Raw genomic sequence first — 7,698 nt, forward strand, 5'->3', positions numbered from 1 at the left:
CTGTTTGGGGTTTTAGGCTGGGTTTCTGTACAGCACTTCGAGATATTAGCTGATGTAAGAAGGGCTATATAAAATAAAATTGATTGATTGATTGAATTGTACTATAATGTGTGTTTTTTCGCGTTATTTGTAATTTATTCTGTACATAATGTTTCTGTCATCGTCTCTTATAACCAGAAAGAGCTTCTGGATATCAGGATAGCGATTACTCACCTCATATTGGACGAAGATTTTTTCTTCAACGAGTCGGACGCGAAGGATATCCTACAGACACCCGACAAGGACCAAATCCCCGTCATTCGCAGGAGAAAGAGACGGAGATATCGTGGACGTAGGTCAGGGTGCCTTGTAAGAATCCGACGGCGAGCAAGTAAACTGCCTCTTCAATCAATCCTATTAGCCAATGTTCAATCATTTGAAAATAAATTAGAAGACCTACGATTACGGTTATCCTACCAACGGGACATTAAAAACTGTAATATCTTATGTTTCACCAAGTCGTGGCTGAACGACGACATGGACAACATACAGCTGACGGGATATACGCTACATCGGCAGGAAAGAGCGGCTGACTCCGGTAAGACAAGGGGTGGCGGTCTGTGTATATTTGTAAACAACAGCTGGTGCACAAAATCAAATACTAAGGAAGTCTTGAGGTTTTGCTTGCAAACGCCATGCTCTATCAACTGAGCTACATCCCTGCCGGCCATTCCCTCCCCTACCCTGGACGACGCTGGGCCAATTGTGCGTCGCCCATGAGTCTCCCGGTCGCGGCCGGCTGCGACAGAGCCTGGATTCATAGAAAGTGTTACAAATGTTCTCCTGTCATCTTATAGGAGATCCATTCATGGATTTAGTTATGGCTTGAGAATGTGACTGGTCTACGGAGTTCTCCTTTATGTCTGTCTTTGTATGTGACAACAACTTTTCTGTATTATGTGTATTTCCACAATCAATAATCATAAACGGTACTTCACTATGAATACTTTTGACTATGTGATTTGAAGTACTTTACCGTTATCTTGCACATACATGAAGACTACTATAGACAGAAATCAATGCAGTAATGTTTTATTAAATAAAGGCTCTGATTAAAATATAATATTAATAAAATCAGGCATTTGGCTAATTCTTCTTCCCAGAAGCTCCTCTGAATGGTTTGGAGATGGCTCTGGAGAGAGCGTGTAACACCCTGACTATGAGTGGGCGTTTACGGGACTGGGACTCCTGGGGAGCAGGGGCCGGTGTGGTTGTCAGGTCCTCCTTGGGAGGGGAAGTGGATGGAACCTCTGGAACCTCACACTCAGCATCTGTCATAAGAACATTTCATAATCAGAAAATGAATGTGTGTGTTTGTGTCTTTCCGTCTGCCTGCCTGTCCGTCTGCCTGCCTGCCTGCCTGTCTGCCTGTCCGTCTGCCTGCCTGTCCGTCTGCCTGCCTGCCTGCCTGTCTGTCTGTCTGCCTGCCTGCCCGTCCGTCTGCCTGTCCGTCTGTCTGCCTGTCTGCCTGTCTGTCTGTCTGTCTGCCTGCCTGTCCGTCTGCCTGCCTGTCCGTCTGCCTGTCTGTCTGTCTGTCTGTCTGTCTGTCTGTCTGCCTGCCTGTCCGTCTGCCTGTCTGTCCGTCGGTCTGCCTGTATCTGTTGTCACTGTTTTAACAAGCTTGTCATAGGGTGATACATCAATATGACATTATCGATGCTTATCACTTACCCTGTGAAATATGAGTCTCTCTGAGACGTTTGGTAGGCAGTGCATCCTGTTTAGGGTGGCTCTTCGGTTCCCCTTTTGTCTTGAACAGCTGTTGACAAAACACATCAGGACAACTGAGCCTGTGTAAAATACAGAGTGTGCATCCCAAAAGGCACCCTATTCGCTACGTAAGGCACTACTTTTGAAAAGGGCCCATAGAGCGCTGGTAAAAAGTAGTGCACTATATAGGGAATAGGGTGCCATTTGGGACATAGCCATTGACTCTCTCCCATGTGTATTAGGATTGCATTACAGCGTCCTCACTCAACCTCCTAAAGACAATGACAACAGTATTGTTCTAATGCTGAGAGACAATAGAGGTGTAGTGAATCTGTAGGGTAAATTTCAGCCCTGCCTTACAGAGGTAATCTCAAAACACAGAGCACCCTACCTTAATCATGATCTTTGGAAACTTATGCATTTTCGGTAGGAAACGCCACTTCCTGTTACGCAGACGCGTAATGGACTGCGTTGTAGCCCTGATTGTCCCTGATCCCTGGGTTAGCGTCGTTTCGCAGCAAATATTCCAGACACCTAGAGGTCAGAGGTCAAGAGTTCACTAATCATTATACCAACATCAAGACAGACAGATAAGCAAGCAGAGACACTTTCCCAAAGGAGACGTGGCCAAGCTTTCACACTGCAGATTTTAACACTAGTATGCATTCAAACACGGCCAACAACATACTCTAGACTACAATGAAATGTGAAAGGTCATGGCACCACAACATACTCTCCAGACTACAGTGAAATGTGAAAGGTCATGGCACCACAACATACTCTCCAGACTACAGTGAAATGTGAAAGGTCATGGCACCACAACATACTCTCCAGACTACAGTGAAATGTGAAAGGTCATGGCACCACAACATACTCTCCAGACTACAGTGAAATGTGAAAGGTCATGGCACCACAACATACTCTCCAGACTACAGTGAAATGTGAAAGGTCATGGCACCACAACATACTCTCCAGACTACAGTGAAATGTGAAAGGTCATGGCACCACAACATACTCTCCAGACTACAGTGAAATGTGAAAGGTCATGGCACCACAACATACTCTCCAGACTACAATGAAATGTGAAAGGTCATGGCACCACAACACACACAACAGTAAGAGAGGTGTGAGACGTACTTTCCGTCTGTGTCGGAGGCAGCAGCGTAGTGGAGCGGGGTGCAACCCCTTTTATCCAGATCGTTCACACTGGCCCCAGACCCCACCAAGGCAAACAGACACTGGTAGTTACAATTGGCTGCCGCATAATGCAGAGGACTCCTAGAAGAACGCACAGAAACCATTCAACATCAACAACAGAAACAGCTTATTGGAGCTGTATAACATTTACATTTTACATTTACGTCATTTAGCAGACACTCTTATCCAGTGCGACTTACAGGAGCAATTAGGGTTAAGTGCCTTGCTGCAGTGCACATAGACACATTTTTCACCTAGTCAGCTAGGGGATTTGAACCAGCAACCTTTCGGTTACTGACCCAACGCTCTTAACCGCTAGGCTACCTGCCGCCCAATATTTCCCATAATAATTCCTATATGCCCCTATACTATATTCCCCATTATCATAAAGATCACATATGAAAGTTATTTGATGCCACAGACAGACCTTCCGAAGCTGTCCTTTCTGTTGAAGTCTGCCCCTGTGTTGAGCAGCAGATTCAGACAGTCCAGGTTCCTGGTAACAAGATATCAAGTTCAGAAAGGCTCTCGTACATCTGAGCTATCAGGTGGATGGTAACAAAATATCAAGTTCAGAAAGGCTCTCGTACATCTGAGCTATCAGGTGGATGGTAACAAGATATCAAGTTCAGAAAGGCTCTCGTTCATCTGAGCTATCAGGTGGATGGTAACAAGATATCAAGTTCAGAAAGGCTCTCGTACATCTGAGCTATCAGGTGGATGGTAACAAGATATCAAGTTCAGAAAGGCTCTCGTACATCTGAGCTATCAGGTGGATGGTAACAAGATATCAAGTTCAGAAAGGCTCTCGTTCATCTGAGCTATCAGGTGGATGGTAACAAGATATCAAGTTCAGAAAGGCCCTTTCACATCTGAGCTATCAGGTGGATGGTAACAATGAGAACCTGAAAGAAAAGAGAAACCCGTACACTGCTCTTGCTAGTATCACTGTTTTTATAATGCTAATAAAAGCAATAATAAAAAGTGATACTAGCAAGAGCAGTTTGCAGGCTTCTCTTTCAAGAAGATATAAAGACAATTTAGACCAGAGCTCAAGTCAATACCACCATGGCATGGAACCACATTATACAGAAATGATACCGCACTAATGATCTATACGATTTTTTAAATAACTCTAAACAATACTGCTAAACCATGTGAAATGTAAGAGTGTGAATATGTGTTTGTTCTTTCTGGTGGCTTTCCAGTTCATGAACTAAATATTCCTTGGTGTAAAGCCTGGACCAGTCCACTCACCCTCCAGCTGCTGCAGCATGTAAACAGGTCCTTCCAAAGTCGTCAGGGGTGTCTATATCAAAGCCTGATGAGAGGAGCTTCCGACAGCAGTCAGAGAACCCACTGAGAGCAGCCAGGTGGAGGGGGAACATCCCATGGACGCCTCGCCTGCAACACATTTTTACATTTTAGACTTTAAGCAGACACTCTTATCCAGAGTGACTTACAGTTGATTCAGCTAAGATTGGAAACAGCACCACATCACAGTCCTCATTAAACCCCACAGCAGATCAACACATCAGAATGCTGCAATGCCCTGTCTATCAACCCCCCACACACCACAATGTGTTGAGCATAGTCTCCAAGCGGGAATTCGGTCAATGACAGAATTGCAGATGCATGTTGCATTATTGCTGGAAACTGTGTGTGTGTGTGTTCTCACTTGGCTGTGTCAGCTCCGTTCGTGATGAGTGTATTGATGAGTAACTCGTGGCCGTAGCGAGCAGAGATGTGCAGGGGTGTGTTTCCATTATTTTCTTCACAGTCGATCTCAGCACCTACAGAACACACACACACACAGACACACACACACAGACACACACACACAGACACACACACACACACACACACAGACACACACACAGACACACACACACGTCAACCACTTGACCCTAGAGGCCTCATGAAGCTTCATGTTCAACCACATTGCAAGTAACATTGCTCTGTGCCAGTGAATCATGGTTTGAAGACAAAAGACAATGCTGAAGAGCCTACTGGTTCATATATATTCAGTTGAGAGCATTCACAGCGACTCACCATTCTGGATGATGGCTTGAGATCTGGAGAAGCGTCCGTGGATGGCCGTCATGTGGAGGGGGGTCTTTCCATCTTTACTCTGCAGATAGAAAGACAAAGATGGTTCACACGGCAGTCTGTGCTGCTGACCACAGGCAAAATCAAACACGTATTGGAGGAGCGCTTGATTGCATTTAGTTTGCATTGTTAGGCCTATTCCATTGGTATTTGAATGTAGACCAGGGCCAAATACTAAGCCATGTGCTGCGTCAGTGTGTGCGTCCCAAATGGCACCCTATTCTCTTCATAGTGAACTACTTTTTGAACCAAAGTAGTGTACTTATAAAGGGAACAGGGTGCCATTTGGGACACAGCCAGTGTCATCACGGCTCCTTGCTCTATGGGCCCCTGGTCAAAAGTAGTGCACTACATAGGGAATAGGGTGTTATTTAGTTCAGACACAGTGTTGGTCATCCGGTCTCCTCACCTTGATGTTGACGAGGGCCCCGTTGCCCACCAGCAGCTCCAAGCAGAGCGCCCCATGGCGCGAGGCGGCCGTGAAGTGGAGTGGGGCGAAACCCTTCTCGTTCACCTGGTTCACGTTGGCGCCGCACTCGATCAGCTCATTCACGACCACGTCCTGCCCGTTGTAGCATGCCACGTGGAGGGGGGTGTTACCGTAACCATTGGGCTCATTTATCTGGAGGGAGCAAGGGAGGGAAAAGAGTGGAGAGAGAGAGGGGGGGGGGGGGGAACAAAACAATACATTCCTGATCAGGTCACTTGGTTCTGAAAACCCCCTGGCCCAAAACACTGGCTCCAACCTCCATCTCTTCATTACTTGAAAGGAAATCATTCGCCAACCCACTAGAGCTCTGTATTTTCATTGAGTTGTAATTGAACAGTGACTACACATTTGAATGCGTGTTGACTCACATCCACTCCAAGGTCCAGGAGGTACTTGACCACACTGATCATTCCACTGGAGGCTGCAGAGTGGAGAGGGGTGTAGGCCTTCTTGTCTTTACAGGACACCTCTGATCCATGAGAGGCCAGCAGTTTCACCACCTCAATGTGCCCTATGGTAGAGAGAGAGGGGGAGGGATAAATAGAGAGAGAGAGAGAGAGAGAGAGAGAGAGAGAGAGAGAGAGAGAGAGAGAGAGAGAGAGAGAGAGAGAGAGAGAGAGAGAGAGAGAGAGAGAGAGAGAGAGAGAAGGGAGGGAGATAGTAAGGGGGTTAAGAGAGAAACAGAGATACAAACACAGAGAGATAGGCAGCGAGAGGGAGAGATAGATTAGTTACAGTGGTACACAGCACCATAAGCAACACCTACATCATGTTAGTACAACTGAAAACATCTAATCAACCTACTTAGTACATGATTCTGACATAATAACACACTAGACGTGGCTCATACAGCTGAGCTGTGAGACTAACACACAGTCCATTCATTCATTCATTGGTATAAAGGACATTAGTCAGAATGTAAATGATGTGGTAAACTCATCACCCATGTAAGCAGCCCAGTGGATTGCTCGGCGATCCTTCTTGTCAAAGGCATTAATGTTGGCTCCTCTGGAGAGAAGCAGCCTCACCATCTAACAGGGAGAGGAGAGAGAAACAAAACACAGGTTGAGGAAAACTAAACAGCAAAATCCGCTAAATCTGGCATCAAAGCCTTCCCTTTAAAATTATATATTTTGTATTCACAATGAATGAAAGATAACATAGACATGGTACATTTCTCCCCTTTTAGTCCCCCTTTGACCTCCCCCTCCCCCCAGAATGCCTCCAAACACATTTAAAAAGAAAGGGAAAGTAATTGACTTACATGTCAGAAAACAAAATAAAAGTATACAACAACGTTACTTCAAGCAAAAATGTAATAGCCTAACAATTTCAGGTGATTAAGTGATTTTATAGGCCTATATAGCAGTAATCTCAAGGTGGGGCCAAGAGTACTAATCTGGAGGAAGTGTTTGGAGCTGTTCAAAATAGGATATCATCGGGTCCCAGGAGGAATAAAATGAGTTGGTTGACCCTCGAATGGTAACTTCATTTTTTCTCATTTTAGGAACAGCTTCAGATCTTCGAGCCAAAGAGAGGCTAAGGGAGGATTGATAGATTTCCAATCCAATAAAATCCTTCTGCGGGCTAACAGGGAGGCAAAGGCAATGGCATCTAGCTGTCTATTGGTCAGAGAAGGATTGTTGTTTGGTACTCCAAAAATAGCAATTTCTGCACTAGGCTGCAACTTTATATCAAATGCTTCAGAAAGGGTTTTAAATAGTGGACAAATAATCTGCCAGACGGGGACAGGACCAGAACATGTGGGTCAAGTCCACCAAGGAGCTTTTACACCTGTCACATGTACCATCAATATTTGGGTAGAATTTGGACAATCTGGCCTTACTGAAATGGATACGGTAAAGTACCTTAAACTGTATAAGGCTGAGCCGGGCACAAGAGGAGCTTCCATTTACCCTCAGTAAGGCATTTCACACTCAGATCGGATTTTATTCAAAGCCTCCTCTGAACAAACTCAAGCATACAACTAGGGCTGTGATGGTCATGGAACTTCAGGTGTCGGTGATTGGCGTGTCTTATGTACGTGGTCATCGACAAAACTGACAGCTGACAGGGGGGCGGGACGCACATTAGCAAAGGAAAACATTAGCGCGTTTAGGCCAGTCTTGCTCTCAAGTTTGGGGAAGCTAATT

The 7,698-nt window shown here is 45.4% G+C and overlaps 1 long non-coding RNA gene across 1 annotated transcript; it reads right to left on the minus strand.

Annotated features, from left to right (window-relative positions):
- Positions 1-4,625: 4,625 nt before the first annotated feature.
- Positions 4,626-5,598, minus strand: LOC311119504. The gene is made up of 3 exons (XR_014611982.1): positions 5,465-5,598; positions 4,999-5,077; positions 4,626-4,739 (listed from the first exon to the last, which is right to left on the minus strand). It is a non-coding gene; the product is annotated as an uncharacterized lncRNA (long non-coding RNA).
- Between the last annotated feature and the right edge of the window lie 2,100 nt (positions 5,599-7,698).

Source organism: Coregonus lavaretus (assembly GCF_964263955.1).
Source record: "Coregonus lavaretus genome assembly, contig: HAP1_SCAFFOLD_489, whole genome shotgun sequence".
Classification (NCBI taxonomy): Eukaryota; Metazoa; Chordata; class Actinopteri; order Salmoniformes; family Salmonidae; genus Coregonus; species Coregonus lavaretus.